The 18,851-nt window shown below is 35.0% G+C and overlaps 1 protein-coding gene across 5 annotated transcripts in view; it reads right to left on the bottom strand.

The window, feature by feature from the left end:
* The window catches only part of Pals2 (protein associated with LIN7 2, MAGUK p55 family member), a 90,752-nt gene that overhangs the window by 50,400 nt on the left and 21,501 nt on the right, over positions 1-18,851 (bottom strand). The gene's annotated exons all lie outside the window — the stretch shown is intronic.

Raw genomic sequence — 18,851 nt, 5'->3', positions numbered from 1 at the left:
TACAACTAACATCCCTTATGAACACAGATGCAAAAATCTTTTAACAAGATACTAGCAAAACAAATCCAGCAATATATAAAAAGAGTTGAACACAAATTCCAAGTACAATTTATCCAAGGAATGTAAGAGTGGTTAAACAAGTGGAATAGTTTAATCAATAAAAAAACCATATTAACCAAATAAAGGACAAAAACAAATGACGTCTCAGAAGAAACAAAGGGAAGCATCTGACAAAATCCAAAAACTCTTTCATGATATAAGAAACACTTGTCAAAGTAGGAATAGAATGGAAATTTTTCAACTTGATAAAGACACCTAAAAAATCCTACAGTTAACATCATAATTGATGGCCTAAGTTTAGACTAGAGCTTTGATGGCAAACCTATGGTATACTTCTATTTAGTATGTATAAATGATTTATGATTTCGGAAGTAAAAAGGTAAACAGGAGTTCAATGAGCTTTAAAAAGTTTATCTTTATTTAAGTGGGCAGGAAACAATAGAATCAATTTTCAAAAATATTTTTGACCCATGGCTATCAAGGTATTTAGATTTACTCATGATTAGTTATTTTTCTTTGCTTTAACATTCTAAGTTTGTTTCTGTATTTTTTTTTTTGTTGTTGTTGTGGAGAAATTTCAAATACACACAAAAGGAAACAATAGAATAATGAACCCTACAATTATCAGCTCCAATAATTAGCAATTCATGGCCAATCATGTTTCATGCCCCTATATACTATACTTTTCTCTTTATGCAACTTGAAGTAAATTCCATATAACTTATCTCAGTGTGTCTATTTTTATATACAATGTATATACAATCAGGTGCTTTAATATAACCAAAATACTTTTAACACATCTAAAAGTTAATAATTCTTTAAGATTATCAAATATCTAGTGTTCAACTTTCCAGCTGTACTGAAGGTCTCTAAAAAAACTATATTGATCCCTGAAGTGCCTAATAATAATAGTAACAATTATTATTATTTTGGTGCTTTCTAAACAAGGCAGAAAAGTATGGAAACTAAAAGATACCAACACTTTGAAAATTGTCATAAATTGTTACTAATTCTTGACCTTATGGAATTTAATTAAAACATTAACAAATTTGTCAGTACCCTAAGTCCTGGGAAGAAATTTTGAGTATCATGAAATTGTAATCATTCTTAACTAATTTATACATTTGGTGCATTTATAATTAAAATGCAATGTACAGTTCTAACTATATTGCCCAAAAGCAGAGAAAAAGAGAAAAATGTGAAAAAAAATTTAATAATGAGTGATGACAAATGTGTCTAGTCCCAATTTACTAAAAGATAGTGCAAAGTTCTTCACCAAAATTATGGACAACAGAGTCTAAGCTACTACTATTTTTTCTTTTATAGAAATTTCTCCTTTCGTGCTTTTTTAAAAAATAGAAACCAATTTTCCCCCACCATCACAGACTTTCATAATTTAAAACAAAGAGAAGAGCCATGAGAAAATTAACACTACAAATATTAATATATATAATATATATTAAAATCTATAATTTCTCAGATACGGATAACAACATGACAATTCTAGGGGCTGTAGAAGCTTCATATATTAAATAAGAAGCTTTTTGCAGTGAGAACCTGACAAATTTGGGCAAGTGCCAGAGAAGCAGAGAAGTGTCCCCAGTGTACTTGTGATTCTAACAGGAAAATCTCAAAAGGTGACCTGACAAGGCAAGTTACCTTTAGTTCCACTAAAATCACAAAAGCACCTAACTTTTAATTAGAGCCTAGATTCAATGCTATATAAATGGGATTCATACTTGAAAGAGAAAACTAATACACGTGAATGAGACACCTATATTACAAATATAAACAATCCAAGAATCATCAAATACTTTGAAAATGAGTGAGTACCATGGGTGAGATTCATCAAATTCAATAAGCAGAGGCACTAATCTCCAAAAGAATTAATAGAGGAGGGCAAGGCAGAGAAAGAAAATATTATAATGTACAGGACGATAAAGCTGAAGAATCCTTTCACTAAAAAAGGGCAAAAAAGGTCTGCAGGGGATGTAGCTCAGTGGTAGAGTGCTTATCCATCATGCACAAGTTTGAAAATCCCCAACACTACCAAAAAACAAAACCAAACAAACCAACAAACAAAAAACACCTGGAGGTGAGGGGCTTAGCAAAGAGAAAGTATGAAAAAACTGCTACAAATCAACAAAGTTCAAAAATTACAAGGTAATAAGAAATGTAGACATACAAAGAAATTGATAAAAAGGAAAATAGAAATGAAAGAATCAAAACTACAAATAAACGATTTAATCAAATAAGCCAATAACTAGCTACTTCAAAAGACTAATAAAAATAAATACATACTCTGATGAAGATGACAACATTAGGAACAATATGAGACAGTAACAGGTATGAAGACAATGAAAAGTAAAATATAATGAAAACTTTTTAAATCTAGACAAACAGATGATTTTCTAGGAAAATACCAATTATTAAGGCATAGGAGAAAGATACAAAATGAAAACAGAACAAGAGTATGAGATCCACTCTTTTGAAAGGCAGGAAGCCTGAATAGATTTTTATTAATCTTAACCTTTTTTAGAGCCACCAAAGATTAGTTTTTTAAAATTTTATTTTAAACACAAAACAAAAAGAAATGATACAGAATTGTTTTTAAAAGTAGGAAAACAACACTAGTTGATACATTGCATATTGTTATCTTAGAAACCTGAATAGATTTAAGAATAAATCTTATCAAGCCTTAAAGAAAGGAATAATTCATGGCTTTAAAACAAAGAAATCAAATCTCAATTCTGATGGATGACCTTCAGAAGAAAAAAAGGAAACCAGACACCCTTCATACCAGATTCTACAGCAAGCACTGCACTTAATGGACAAATATCAGAAGCTTTACTAATAAAAGTCATGAACTAGACAAGAATGCCCAAACTACTGTTCTAAAAACCGGTTAAGTTTTAATTAATGTTGTAAGATGTGATATTTTGAAAAACGCAGATGATATACGTATCTACTGAGAAGTCCAAGAAATCACCTTAAAAATTATTAAGTTTATTATTAGTTTGGCTAGGTAACTCAACATCAAAACAATGGAGAAAGAGAAACAGTTTTCCTAAACAGTTGTAATACCATTAGAGGTTAGAAAATATGTTCAGACAGATATGAGGAAATCAGAAAAACCTCGCTAAGGAAATTTGAACTACATTAATTTTGGGGGGGGGGATTCTCTCCTATGACAAGTTTCTTTTCCTGTTTTTTTTTTTTAATTTTATTTAAGGAGAAAAAGAAAAAAGAAACAGAAAAAGTTATACAGAATTTCAGAAAAAATAAACAGGAAATCACTAGTTAATAGATTACATATTGTTATCTTAGAAATAGTTGTTCAAAACTACATTAATTTTAAGGGACCATGTTCTGAGATAAGATTCATTACTATAAAAATGCCAGCTCTCTTCAAATTTTTCTTTAAAAATAAAGGATTAAAACAATATAAATCCCAATAAGATTTTGGAGTAAAGTTATAAAATGTCCTTGTAGGAAGAAATATATAAAACCTAGTTGCTACATTTTAAAAAAAATATAAATGGGGTACCTGTGGCTATTAACTCTGTAAAGTGCAGTACTGTCAGCAACACACCAATCTTGAAACTTAGCAGTTAAATGAAACAAGATAAAAAACAATGTATCAAATTAATGCATAAAGTTAAGTCACTCATGGTAACTTGACTATTGAGTTTATATTCCCTTCATTTTTCTACTAAAACATTACCAAAGACCTGAGAATTTGGTCATAATGATGCAAATCTCATTAAAACAACTAGATTGCATTTTAAAAACATTTTATGTATTGTGTGGTATTTAAGAAAAATGAGTATTTTCCTCTACCAAAGATGCAAAGTTCACTATGTATCTAACATTTACCCTACCACCAATGTTTTGCTCTTTTATCTCCTCACTTCACTTTTCTACAGATAATCTTTTGTATCAAGAATACCAAAGTCTCCTAATACTGTAAAGTGTGTTTCCAACTACGTTTCTCTGCATCTCCAGTAGTGCTTCATGAACATGGCTGCTATGTTAGTATATATTTACAGACTTATCTTATATTTAAAAAACTGTCCCTTTTCATTTTTAATGCTCTGTGACTCAAATTTTACTCTAACATCAGGATCCTATTCTTGTTTCCTTTTCCCCAAAACTTTTTGTTAGCCCTTTGATTTTTAACATTTCTTTTTTGTTTTGTTTTTGTTTTAGATACTGGGAATCCAACCCATTAGCTTGCACTTGTCAGGTAGGTGCTGTGCAGCTGAGCCACATCCCCAGCCCAATTTTTAACATTTCTGAATAATTGTTTAGTGATCTCTATATTTTATAAATTGATTGTAATCAATTATTTTCTTTTTCTTTTAGGGGAGGCAGTCCTCTAGGGCCTTATATCTACATATGTTACAAAAAAGCATTAACTCTGAGCTACATCCTCAACCTTTTAAAAAATTTTGTAAGACAGCATCTCACTAAGTTGCCCATGACAGCCTTTAACTTGAAATTCTCCTGCCTTTGCTTCCCAAGTAGCTGTGATTATGAGCATGTGCCACCACACCTGACCTGGATTTTGTTTTGCTGGCCAAACTGAAAAACCTTTTTCTTTAAAAGGTGAGTTAATTCCATTCACATTCATACTTAGTACTAACATATCGGTCTTAGTACCACACGACATTAAAATTTGACATATTTTGTGATATACTTGTTAATATCTTTTTTTTCCTATGAGAAGCGTTTTCTTGTTTTTTTATATGTTTGTATTATGTAACAATTATACTCCGTGCAGGGAGTTGGTACATGTTCATAACACATCTCAATTCTTTTTTCATTCCCTTTCTCTCCCTACTATCCCTTTCTCTCCATTGTCTTAATCATATTTGAAAAAGACCTCTCTTCCTAAGGTTTTTATATTTAAGAAAGCTTGCATTTCTGTTCTAGTGCTTACCTTTGTTCATATATATACTGTTTCTAATATTCTGACTCGTGTTTTTTTGTTTGTTTTGTTGATTATTCATTTTCCTGAGAGTGGGTTTCATTGTGTAGTTCAGGCTGGCCTCAAATGTGCAACAATGCTCCTGCCCCAGTCTCCCAAGTGTTGCGATTACAGGTGTGCACCACCATGCCCAACTAATTCTGTGTTTTAAATTTTTTTATTATCTGGTTTGAGGCCTTTAAAAATATCATTTAGCACCATACTACTCTGTATATAATAACAAGCTTTTAAAAATATGTCTTCCTTCTCATTTTAAAAAACTGTATTATTTCTAATTCACCACATGTTTATTTGCATCCTTTTTTGTGAACTTAAATTTTAATTTCTTTTGGGTAAATATCTAGGAGTGGCACTGCGGCATCATATGACAAAGGCATCCTTAACTACATTTTAAAAATTAATGAACTTTTATAATACTATTCAACACTGAATCATTCTGAGCATTCACTGGGCAATCTGGCACTTGGGTAGTGGTATACCTACATTTCTGTATATGAAATCTTATATCATAAAACATAGTCTTCAAGGTCAGAGCTACATGTGCACAACGATGGTGCACACCTGCAGTCTCAGTTACTTGGAAAGCTGAAACACATGAACACTTGATTTCTGTTTGTTTTTGAGACAGTCTTGCCATGTAGTTCGGGCTGGCCTGGACTCAATACATAGACCAGGTTGGCCTTGAACTCATTGTGATCAGTCTACTGGGTGCTGGGATTATAGGCATCTGCACCACACCCAGCTCACAGGGAACATTTGATTTGAGGCCTAGAAGTTTGATGCCAGCCTGGGAAACACAGCAAAAGCTTGAATCAAAATAAATAAATGATAATGAAAATAAAAAATAAAAGAATTTCTTTCCAGACCTCCTTTTTCTCCGTAATCTCTCTAGTAATTTTGCTTCTGTGGGATATCATTTTCCAATCCTCCTGGCCACAAATCTTGAGCTTTATTTTTGCCACTCTGCCACATCCTTTCTATAATTACACTTACATCTAGATTCAAGCAATGAGAGCAGCAAAAAGGAAAAAACAGCATGGATTCACTCTACCCGTGGGATCACAGCTCCTCTAACCAAAGAGGAAAGTCTTTCCCTTTTGAGTTTTAGGCTCCTCTGTTGTAGCTGTGCCAATACTACTGTCAAGAAGGTATCTGCAAACTGAGGTGTAAGAGAACATAAAAAGGGAGACAGAATAAGGGGGACAGGGGGGAGGGGAGGGAAAGAAAGAGTTAATAACATTCAGACAGATTTCTACCTTCTTGCGAAGCACTAGGAAACCCATTTTGTGCTTTCCAAGCCAGAATTGAATTTTTGGTGTTTTCTTGTTCATTCTGATGTCAACTTCTGGATTTTGAGGTATGCTAAGTTCAGGTAAAGGGATATAAAACAAAAAAGAAATAAACAAAAGGTAAACTCACCACTGATTTATGGGCCCTAAAATTTCTAGTTGTCATCTCCAATCTTTCTGCTGTTTACTTTTCAGAATCTGTAAACAGCTAACCTGTGAATCCTGTCCTTTAAGACAGATGTGGTACACTTCTTCCATCTTAATGCAACTGTTACTTTTTTTTAACCAAAATGTGGTGAAAATTTGGGGTAGTGTAGTGTCATTTCTTTAAATGATTTTTCTGTTCCTTTTTTTCTTTTGGTCTAGAACTATTATTACACGTATGTTATAACGCAGACATTACCTCACAGGTCTCTGTGGCACTGACTGCTGTATTTAAACAACTTTTTTCTTCCTTTTCTTTGGAATGAAGTTTTTTTTTTTAACTGATCTTTGGTTTTTTTTCTGTCATTTCACATCTATTGTCAAAACTAATGAATTTAGATACTCTATTCTCATCAAATAGAGCATTTTTCAAATCTAATATTTCCATGTTTCTTTTCTAGTTTCTGTACTAAAATTCTGTTTGAGTCTTATTAACATGCTTTCGTTATTTCCAAATATTAAAATAGCCAAATTGAAAACTTCATTAAATCAGCAAATCAACAGTTTCAATTGACTGTTTCCCTCAGTATAGTTCATATTTTCCTAGTTTGCTTTTTTGTATGTCTGGAAGTTTTGGTTAAATACTGAATCACTAACATAGCAAGTTGGATTCATTTTATTTTTCAGAGTTAATTTCTTCAGTAATTGGTTTGGACCTAATTTGTTTAAGCCACAAATTACCGAATTTGTTTTTGTCAATGGTATGCAGTCAGTATACTCCTATTCAGTTTAGCCTGGGTCCCTTGAAGCTGTGTCATGTCTATAAAGCTTAATTATCAGCCAATAATTGGGACAAAAGTTGCGTTCACACACCTGAAGGATGTGACTTACACCCTTAGACAATTTATCTGTGTGATGACTAGAAAATATAACCACAGTTGCAGCCAGTTTTCAAGTCTCTCTTAGCATTCACTTTTTGCCAGGCTCTCTGTTTGCCCCATGTGAACAGCATATCTCAGCCTTCCTACAATTCTCTGCTTTGACTATTTCCTTATTAAATTTCTGCTGTTCCACTACTTACATCAAGCCAATGTCTACAATCTCAAACTAGCAAAGTAGCACATTTTCTCTATTTGTTTTCAACCAAATTTCACCCATTTTCATCAGCAAAGTCATAGGTTTTTGTATCCCTTCTACTCCACCTTAGCCTCAATCAAGTCACTGACTGTCATAGTCAGTTCAGGCTACAACAAAAATACAACAAAAATACTATGAGCCTATACAATGAGTCTCTCCCTTTCCTTACAAGGGAATTAGTGCAATGGTGGGGGAAGTGGTCCTACTCTCATGATTTAATCTAAACTTAATCACTTCCCAAAGGTCCCACTACCAAATATCTCATTGGAGTTAGAATTACAACATATGAATCTTGGAAAATACATTCAGTCCCCAGCACTGATAAAGCTTCAGTTCTCACAAGGGAAGCTTTGGGGACCTGAGAGCTATATAGGAACAGCTCCAGGCAAAAAGGCCACAGACTCACACTGTTCCTACCTTAAGTAGTTTTGCAAGAATAATTATTCCTCAATTTTTAACTTCTAAGGGAATCAATTTCTAGTATCCTTCAATGGCCACTTTTTGACAATTTTATCTAGTTCCATATTTGCTTTTGCAGTAGAGAACTGTCAGCCTCTTTATGCCAACAATACCAGAATTAAGGGTTCTTTCTTTCGTTTTTTTTTTTTTTGTTGTTGTTTGTTTGTTTGTGGTATTAGGGACTGAAACCAAGGCCTTCACTATGAGACACATTCCTAGGCCCTTATTTAAATTTTTGCGTTTGCCAATGGCAATCATTAGAAAATCAAATAACAAATGCTGGCACAGCTGAATCTTCCTTCATTGTTGATAGAAATTAAGCTAGTATAACCACTATAGAAATCAATATGGGGATTTCTCAAACAAGTGAAATTAGTGCTACCCAGCCATGCCCCTGCTAAGGATCTTCCCCAAAGAACTTAAATCATCATGATACAGGAGTACTTGCATACCAATGTTTATAGTACAACACATAAATAGCTAAATCCTGCAAGCAGCCCAAATCCTACAATATGCCATCAACATGGCATATGTTTATTCTTATTTCCCCTTTCTCTCCTCCTGATTCCTCATCCTAGTTCTCTTGCATCACTTCCGTATTGCTAGAGATCCATCCCTCTGCCCCTTTCTATTAATCCTATATCATTTTCTTTGTACCATGCCTCACTCAGATGAAAGATGCCAAATGGTTTGTCAGCTTGTCTAATTTATTTCACTCAACATTATATTTTCCAGGTGCATCCATTTTCCTACAAATGTCTCCAATTTGTGACTTTTTATAATTGAGTATAATTATATTATAAATAAAAATTATAATTAAATTATAACTGAGTATAATTTAAATAAGGGCCGAGGAATGTGTCTCACAGTGAAGGCCTTGGTTTCAGTCCCTAATACCACAAACAAACAAACAAACAAAACGAAAGAAAGAACCCTTAATTCTGGTATTGTTGGCATAAAGAGGCTGACAGTTCCCTACTGCAAAAGCAAATATGGAACTAGATAAAATTGTCAAAAAGTGGCCATTGAAGGATACTTGTAGTATCCCATTATACACAGATACCACACTTTATTTATACAATCATCTGTTGATGTAGGTATACAGGCTGCTTCCAAGATTTAGCTATTTATTATGAGTTGTGGTGCTATAGACACTGGTATGCAAATATTGCTGTAGTATGATGATTTAAGTTCTTTGGGAAAGATACCTAGCAAGGGATGGCTGGGCTACATGGAATTTCTAATTCCAATTCTTTGAGAAATCCCCTTACTAATTTCCATAATGGTTTTACTAGTTTACATTTTCACCAACAATGAAGGAACATTTCTTTTTCACCACAGCCATGTCAGTATTTGATAGTGTTTGATTTTCTAATGATTATCATTCTTTCTGGAGTAAGATTGGAATCTCAAAAAAATGTATTTTTTTTAGTTCTTTGTATATTCTAGATATCACTCCTCTGTCTGACCTGCAAAAGTTTTTTCTCATTCTGCAAAATGTTTATTCACTCTGATTGTTTTTGCTATTCAGAAGCTTTTTAGTTTGATATAATACTGTTTGTTGATTCCTGCTATTTCTTTAAGCAATTAAAGTTTTGTTTAGAAAATCCTTTCCTACACCTATGTCTTCAAGTGTTCTAACTATTTTATCTTCCAGGTTTAATATATCAGAACACAAGATCAGCACACAAAAATCATTAGCATTTGAATACACGAACAAGCAAGATAAGATGAGGAAAGAAATTATGAAAACAATACCATTCATGATAACTTCAAGAAAATGAAGTATCTAGGAATTAATCTAACCAAGGATATGAAAGGCTTCTACAAAGCAAATTATAAGATTCTGAAGCAGGACACTGAAAAGGACATCAGAAAATAAAAAAAAAGGTCCTCTGATCCTGGATAGGCAGAAATAATATTGTCAAATTGGCCATACTTCTAAAATTGTTATACAGATTCAATGCATTACCAATCAAAATATCACCAGCAGACTTTACAGATCTAGAGAAAACAATCCTAAAATTCATATGGAATCAATAGAGAGCCAGAATAGCAAAAATAATTCTGGGTAATAAGAGCAAAGCTGATGGCATAGCAACACTTGACTTCGAGTTATAACATAAAGCAATAGTGATAAAAATGGCATGGTACTGGAACAAAAGCAGACATGTGGCTCAATGGAGCAGAATAAAGGATACAGAAACCTTGTCAGATGCATTCAACTATCTAATCTTTGACAAAGGGGCTAAACGCATTTGTTAAAGGAAAAGGCTGCCTATTCAACAAGTGGTGCTGAGAAAACTAGTTGTTTGCAGAAGAATGAAACTGGACCTTTATCTCTCACCATATACTAAAGTAAAATCAAAATGGATTAAAGATCTCAGAAACACAGCATCACTGAACCGTATACATACTCATCTTAATTTCATTTTTTAGTTAGGTTGTCTATTGCTTCCTATATTCGATCAGTTCCTTCAAGACTCTTTATGGTGTTTTCCTAACTTAGTGCATCCTAAGCACTGCTCTAAGTCACTAGTTAAATTCAAATAATAACTACTTCATGTGCAGTTTATTTCTTTTCCCTATATTTTTGATTCTATTTTAGTTAAAATAGATCAATAAATATTATCTCCATTTTGTTAGAAGAGAAAAATGAGGCAATAAGTGGGTAAGAGAGACGTCAGAAATTAGTTTAACTGAAAAGTCCTAAGCTGGAAGAATTAATGACATTTTGCAAAGGACTGGCATTGGGATATGACAAGCTGTTACTGAGGTCTTACATGTCAACAAGCAGCAGACATGCAGGAAACTCATGAAATAACTAGGTTGGTTAGCTGAAAAAGTACTAGGAATGAGAAAATGTAGCTTCCTATCCTAAAGTTGCCAATGTGAAGTACAGCTTTATTATACTTTTAACCCTATAGGAGCAGAGACACAAATGTCCATAGTAAACACCAACCATCTAATTGCCAATGCTATGCCAAGTATTTGGATACAGCTATGGAAATAAAAATATCTGTGGGGATATTGTAAGTGAAGAAACCTAGCAGCCAGTAATAACTTCTCTAGAAAAGCCAGTGGCTGAAATAATATTTGTAAGAACAATAGATAACTGAAATATAAGCAGGGTTAATAATAACAAATGGCCATTAGAAACTATGTCCAGAGATGTGGGATACTACAGATTACCAGTGATAAAATATCTTTCACCACTCCATTTTATGATCTGTCTCCCTGCACTGTGAAAGGTGGAGACAACTATTGCTAAATGGTATTTCCTTTAATGAACAAAGAACTAAAATTTGAAAGAAAAGCAAGTATTAAATATAAAGTTTTTACCTGCTTTCAAACTACAGTCATGCCTTTGCATTTGACTGCTTTGAAATTTAGTTTCTTGCTCACCTTGACAAAAAATTTTCGTCCCAGTACTTGTTTGTTTGGTATTCAAGGTACAGACTAGAACTTGTCAGTGTCGTTTGTCTTGTACCTCACTAACCTTACCAGTCATAACAAGTTTGTTTGGTACTCATTGTGCCTCCAGGAACCAATTAATGACAAACACCAAGTCATTACTGTGCCTTCTTTTTGTCTTTCCTACTCTTAATCTCTTAGGGTCAAAAACATTTTTTTTCAAGAATGGTAAAGGGCGAGAGATGTAGCTCAGTAACAGTGTTTGCTAAGCATGCAACTGGTTGTGGGCTTTGAGCTAACAATATGATATAGTTCTCAATGACAGAGTAAATGCCTAGCATGTGTAAGGTCCTGGGTTTAACAAAGAAAGGGCAAGAAACGTTGAAGACTGTTAACAAGTACATATTTTAATTTTGTCATTCTACCTTACTTGATTTATCAAGTCTATTATGTCATCACCCTTTATCCATGAGAGATATACCCCAAGACCCATGCTGTATGCCCCAAACCACAGACAGTACCAAAACTTGTAACTTCTATATGTACAGTTATATATAACTATCATAAAGCTTAATTTAGAAAGGAGGCACAGAAGCTAAGGGTGGTGGAACATGCCTGTAATTCCAGTACAGAGGAAGCTGAGGCAGGAAGACTGTGGCCAGACATTTGCAAATAAGGCCAGCTATATAGTGAATTCAAGGTTAGCCTGGACTATACTTGTGAGACCTTACACCAAAAAATAAAAATAAAGCCAAATTTTAAACAACAAATTAGGCATAGTAAGAGATTAACAGCAATTAATAAAACAGAACATGTATTATAATATAATTATATGAATGTGGTCTAACTATCCTAATTTTTCATTGTACTACAGACAGTATTATTTTCAGACTGCTGTTAACTAAAAACCACAGAAAGCTAAATTTCTGATAAAGAGGGATTCCACACTACAGACTGGGAGGCTTATAAACAACAGAAATTGGAGCTGTGTACAGTCCACCTGTAAAAATTCACAACTCAAATGTTTGTAAGTTGGGGACTTAATGTATTATGATTTAGATTTAAAATGTCCCCCCAAAATCTCACATTCTGAGGAGGGCTCTGGTCAGAAGCAATAGGTGACTGAGGAGGTGAATTAGAAGGGCATATTCTTATCCCCAGCTACTCCCTTCTCTGCTTCTTGAACATCATGACCTCAGCACTTTGCCTCTACCATGCTCCTCCTAACATACTGTTTCTGCCTTTGAGCCATAACCATGAACTGAACCCACTTGAAACTGAATCAAAATAAACTTCTGTAAGTCACGGGTATAGTGTATTTTGTCCCAGCAATTGGAAAGTTTAGCAATTGGAAAACTTGGAACTAGTTTGTTGGCAGAATTTGAGAAGGTCTGGAGATGCAGGTTAGAGAAGCCCTAGAATGTTGCAAGCAGTATTTCATGTAAGATACTGGTTAGAACTGAAAAGGTCAGAAAGCTCAGTCAAATGCAGACAGTAAAGGGTAAGGTTTAGGAGGTTTCAGTTGTAAATGAGATTCTATTTAATATTGGACTAGAGATCATGTATGTTACACTCTAGTAGAAAATGTGTGTACATTGTTTACATCCTGATATTTTGCTGGACATTGAGATTAAGGATGGTGGACTAATTTAATCTGTCAGAGGAAATTTTAAGGCAGCCCAACATTCAGATTGTGAAATAAGTAACTGTTGCCTGCTTTTGGCCAGATTTACAGTGAGAATGAGGAGTAAAAAGTACAGGGGAATAATGTGAGCCAGGCCAAAAACAAAAGTCCTGAAAATTAGGGCAACTTTCAGCAGTCAGTGTGACTGCTGAAGATCAGTGTTAAAAAGAAGCCAAGTACTCTGCATCAGGAACATAAGAAAGATGGCTTGAAGATTTCTGAGGGATCTGCACAAGTGCATCATCATCCTCATCCTCATCATCATAGTATAAAAATGAGATAAGATCCTTGGGCCCTTTGTCCCAAAAAGGCCACAGGGAATTGGTTTGGGGTGATTCATTTCATCCTGTTTAGTCATGGAGACACTCAAGAGGATTCATCAGCTACGGTCCGAGGACGACAGGCTATAGTTCAAACTGATGACATATTCGGGTGTTATCCGTATAGTGCTGATTTTTTAAAGGCATGCATTATGCAAGAGTCGTGGGGTCATGAAGGCTTCCACTCAGATTTCAAAGAAAGGCCTGTGAGGCCAGGCAATGTTTCTCTAAAAGGGAAATGCTGTGAGTGTAAAGCTGAAGATGCAGGAGAGAACCTAAAAAGTCAGAGATACCAGAATTGTAGAAGGTCTGCTGAAGAAAACTGCACATAGTAAGATCTAGTCTAACGCAGAAGTTATATGGCTGTAAACAGCAAGGCCACAGTGTGGGGGAGGGTACCCAAGCCCTTTGAACATCACATCTTAACACAGTGTGCCCTAGACACTAGACATGAAACTATAGGATTTAGCATTTGTCCTGCTGGATTTTCATTTTATGTTGGTCTAGTTTCTGTCTATTTCTTTATGCTTCTTTTTTGGAATAGAAATGTTTATCCTGTGCCATCATACACTGGAAATATTTAACTTTCTTTTCATTTTTATAGGGGTTCATAGCTATGAGTTTGCCTTAAATCTCAAAGGAGACTTTGTACTTAGACTTTTCAGCAATCCTGAAATTACTAAAATTTTAGTGATTAAGAGATACAGTAAATATATCTTGTATAATGTAATGGACATGAACCTTTTGGTAGAATATAATTTAATTTTAAAATATCCTCCAGAAGTCTCACATCTGGAGGTAAGATCTGGTCAGAAAGGATGTGTCACTAGGGGCATGTCTTAGAAGGGTGTATTCTTTTCCCTAGCTCCTTGGTTCTCACTCTGTTTCCTGACCATAACACAAGCAGCTTTTTTCTGCCAGGAGTCAGCCAACTATAAACTGACCCACCACTATGAGCCACAATAAACCTGTCCTCCTTTAAGTTGCAGGTATCAGGTATTTTGTCCCAGTGATAGGAAAGTAACTAATACATTAAATAACCCTTGTTTTTACTCAATTTGCCCCCAAGGCATTACAGTAGTAATGCTGGCAATTCAGATAAGTCAAAGATCAGCAAGAAAGTGTTTCCTTTAACTGAAAGTTGTTACAAGGAGAGAGAAAAAACCCTATGCTGAGGTTACTAAAATCTATGGTAGGAATAAATCTTCTGTGAAATTGTGAGGAAAGAAAGGGAAACCTATGCTAGTTTTGCAAAAGGAGCTATAAAGATACAGCCACAGTGTCTGACATTTGCTTAAGATGGAAAGCACATCACATCTGTGTATGTATAGAAACAAGAGTATACACAGGGTTTAGTACTATTTCAGGTTTTAGACATCTACTGAGGGAGATGCACATACCCAGGACTACAGGCAGATTATTGTACTTGTGTCACAGATAATCTTTTATTCACTTTATTAAATTATAAACTCTCAATAAATAAGAGCTCACTCTTATAGTTCCCAATACAATGTCTTGTATACCAGATATTCAACAAATGCTTAGCAAATAAATGCACAATGGTATGAAGTAGCACAAATTTTATGATTTTTTCATTTTGTTACCTAGCTTTCAAGTCTAAAATGGAGAAAAAATTGTATTTAATCAACAACTGATGCAAACAAGGAAAATACCAAAGTTTTGGAAATTTGCTTGAGTTTAAATAGTGCCAGTATCCCAAAGAAGCCAATTTATTTTTGATGTCACACTCCAGAGGTCTAAAGCAAAACTCAAATTAGCCAGGAAGATAGCTCAGAGACACAATGTGTGGTAAGCATAAGGTCATGAATTTGATCCCTAGCATCCAGGACAAAAACAGAGCTGAAGACAGAGCTTGATGATTATAGGGCTCTTCAAGTAATCTTCCTTTTGAAGGGAAAACCTGAAGCACGCTCTTCATCACAGTTCCCTTCACTCAAGGCATAATTAAAAATTAAGAATAGTTTAAAAAAAAAAGAATAGTTTTTCAGCAGAAACTCATTTCCTTACAGGCTACAAAATAATGATGTGTTTGGATTTGACAAAGTCAAGTGTCAAGAATGAAAGTAAATAAAAATACAAAAAGAAAAATATTTTTATTCAAGAGGACAAATACCTAAATTTCCTGGTAAAAAAATAAACTGAACTCATCTGATTTTGCTCTTGCCTAAAAAATCCTCTAAAGTATGATTAAAGATATGTCTGTCATCTTATTTTAAAAGGCATAAATTTATACAGGTAGAGATAAGGACTGAAAAATTGTCTTAGAAGCTGTGGAATTTATAGACAAAGGAGCCAACGATTTAGCAGATTCGAAGAGGCCAAACCCTAAACAACTCTGGGGAAACAAAATCACTGTTTTTGCACAACAAAACTATCCAAAAGGCTCAGTAATTAGCAGCACAAGGTACCAGAGGAGGAAACTACAACAAGAAAATTATGATAAAGACTGTATCAAAATATTGAGCTCATGAGTTCCTACTTCCACTTTTCACCTCCTATTATGGAATTAAAAACTAGAGGTTTATTTTTTAGAAAGAATAAAATAAGAGGTATCTCTAAAGCAAGAATAATGAAAGTATATGGAAAATAGAACTATTGAATGCCAAACAAGCCTCTCTGTCTGATTCTCCCTTTTGATTCAGAAGCTGCCAAACTGCACTTTACATTCCAAAGATGTGAAAACATTTCTCTAGAAAATATAGTCAGTTAACATGAAAGACACAGACATGAGGATCAGTTATTTCCTTCAAACAATCCAATCATAATTCAACTAGAGTGAAGCTCAGCATGCAATCAGAAGTTCAGAATTTTATTATTTAGTCTTAACACTGAGCTAATACTCTGAGATGTTATGTGGCTAAGTAAAGCCTGTAACATGAAAACAGAGACTAAAATAAGCAAACAAGCAAACATATTTTGAATAACGAATCTACCCTGGGTAAAGAAAACAAAGTGATTAAAATTCTTGAAAAAAGAGAATACTGTATTTGTGAAACTAGAATAGTATTTAGGAGGTGAACATTCTAAAGGGAAATTAGTCCTTAGAAAATAAAAATGTAAAAGCAAAAAAAAAAAAAAAGATTTAACAGAAATGATGGAAGATAAATTTGGGATAACGCTACAAAAGTGGCATTTTTTAAAAAGAGATATAAAAATAGGAAATTAGGGACCTGATAGAGGGCATTTAAATGAGATGAGTCTGGAAAGAACAGGAACAATGGAAGAAAAGAGAATGCTAATGAAATAACATTTTCCAGACATGGAAGCTGTAAATTGCTGCAATAAATAAAGCACTGAGTACCCAGCAAAACAGGTAAAAGTAAACTCCATGTAAGACACCCTATTGCCTAAAAAATCCTCTAAAGTATCCTTTGAAATTTCAGAACACTAAGGAAAAGAAAAAAAGCACATTTTAGAATCAATGTATTTGCTAGGGATATACGATAACGAAATGATGCCTTTAAAACTGCATTTCCTAGACTGCAGCCCTTCCAGGGGGAGAACCAGCAGTGTCTCCTGAGATCCACGCCATGTTGGAACTTAGGACTCTGGGAAGCCATGCAAGCACCTCCCCTCCCTGGTAAGCGGAGACAGGGTGGCAGACTGTAGCCCTTCCAGGGAGAGAACCAGCAGTGTCTCCTGAGATCCGAGCCATGTTGGAACTTAGGACTCTGGGAAGCCAAGCAAGCCAAGCCACCCTGGTAAGCGGAGACAAGGTGGCAGACTGTAGCCCTTCCAGGGGGAGAACCAGCAGTGTCTTCTGAGATCCCACCATGTTGGAACTTAGGACTCTGGGAAGCCAAGCAAGCACCTCCTCTCCCTGGTAATTGGAGACAGGGTGGCAGACTGCAGCCCTTCCAGGGGAAGAACCAGCAGTGTCTCCTGAGATCCGAGCCATGTTGGAACTTAGGACTCTGGAAAGCCAAGCAAGCCAAGCCACCCTGGTAAGCGGAGACAGGGTGGCAGACTGTAGCCCTTCCAGGGGGAGAACCAGCAGTGTCTCCTGAGATCCATGCCATGTTGGAACTGAGGACGCTGTGAAAGCAAATGACCATCCTGCCTCCCTAATTAGCAATAGTGAACCTACTGCTACATGGCCTAGAGTCAAATATCCCACTTCCCCTATCCTCCTTCTTCTCTCCCCCCCCCCGCCCCCATTAGCAAATGGAAACCAGAAATCTGAGTATCTCCTGGGAGGTTGACCATAGCAAATAAGGAGGACTTCCTTCTACCATTTCTTTGAAGGCAAATATTTTTATTACTGTTTTGCTCTTTTCTCATTAATGGTACTGCTTTATTCAATATTCTGTTTTGATAAGTTCTATATTTCATCTCATTTTGGTTTTTTTTGGTCTTTTTCATTTTTATCGGTACCAGGGATCAAACTCACGACTGCCTGCTTGCAAGGCAGGCGCTTGTGCCGCTGAGCTAAATCCCCAGCATTTCATCTCATTTTGATATACGTGATTGAAAGAACAACTATTATAAAGATAACAAAATATACTATGATACCTATTACTGTTATCCCGGTAACCTGCTGTGAAGTTCTGTACCAATTTCACTGTACAATCCTAGTTGGCTTTATTCTGACTTGTTCTGTTGTATACTTTCAAATAAAATAAAATAAAATAAAATAAAATAAAATAACTGCATTTCCTGCCAAATTATCAACCATGTATGTATGAAGTCAGTTAAAAAATAGTATGCAGACTTACTAATAAGTTGTCACAAAATTAACCTACCACAAACATGTTTTCTCAGAAAGAGAATACACTTTCTCTGATCATTAAAGAGACGGGGGGATGAGAAGAGGGAGAGAAGCTATTCTCTGATCATGAAATGAAGGGGCAAACTGAAGAAAGGGGAAAGGTATGGGATAGAGAAGATAGGAGATCCAACTCAGGAGGAGGACAAAGATAATGTCTAAGAAGATGGTTCAGATGTGTACTGAGGACAGAGAATAGCAAATGTACCTGGAAAAGTCAGAAGGTTCGAAGAGAGATGTCTTCAAGAACATAAAGTTGAGAAACCTGAATAAACCATATAAAGTTGATATAGAAAATTTGTAATGATTTAGAGGTTGAACTGTTGATTAGAAGTATTTTGAGGACATTCATAACCCCCACCACGACTGCTTGTTTTTTTCCTTGCTCCTTTCTCTCTTTGGAACTGCTCAACCCTACCCTTGAAAACTTCACTTATTTTATTAAGGCCTATAGATTATAGTTTAGATGTTTAGGAAACTTCAAGCAGAGAGTGAACTGTGGTCAAATCCCCTAAAGGCCTGCTTCTCTCCCTTACTTGGCCATCAAAACCACAGGAAGGGAAACGTA

The sequence above is a fragment of the Cavia porcellus genome, unplaced genomic scaffold (genome assembly GCF_034190915.1).
Source record: "Cavia porcellus strain 051 isolate PalLab524CR breed Dunkin Hartley unplaced genomic scaffold, mCavPor4.1 scaffold_2, whole genome shotgun sequence".
NCBI lineage: Eukaryota > Metazoa > Chordata > Mammalia > Rodentia > Caviidae > Cavia > Cavia porcellus.
Note: the sequence above shows the minus strand (reverse complement) of the source record. Positions and strands in the feature narration are given on the sequence as shown.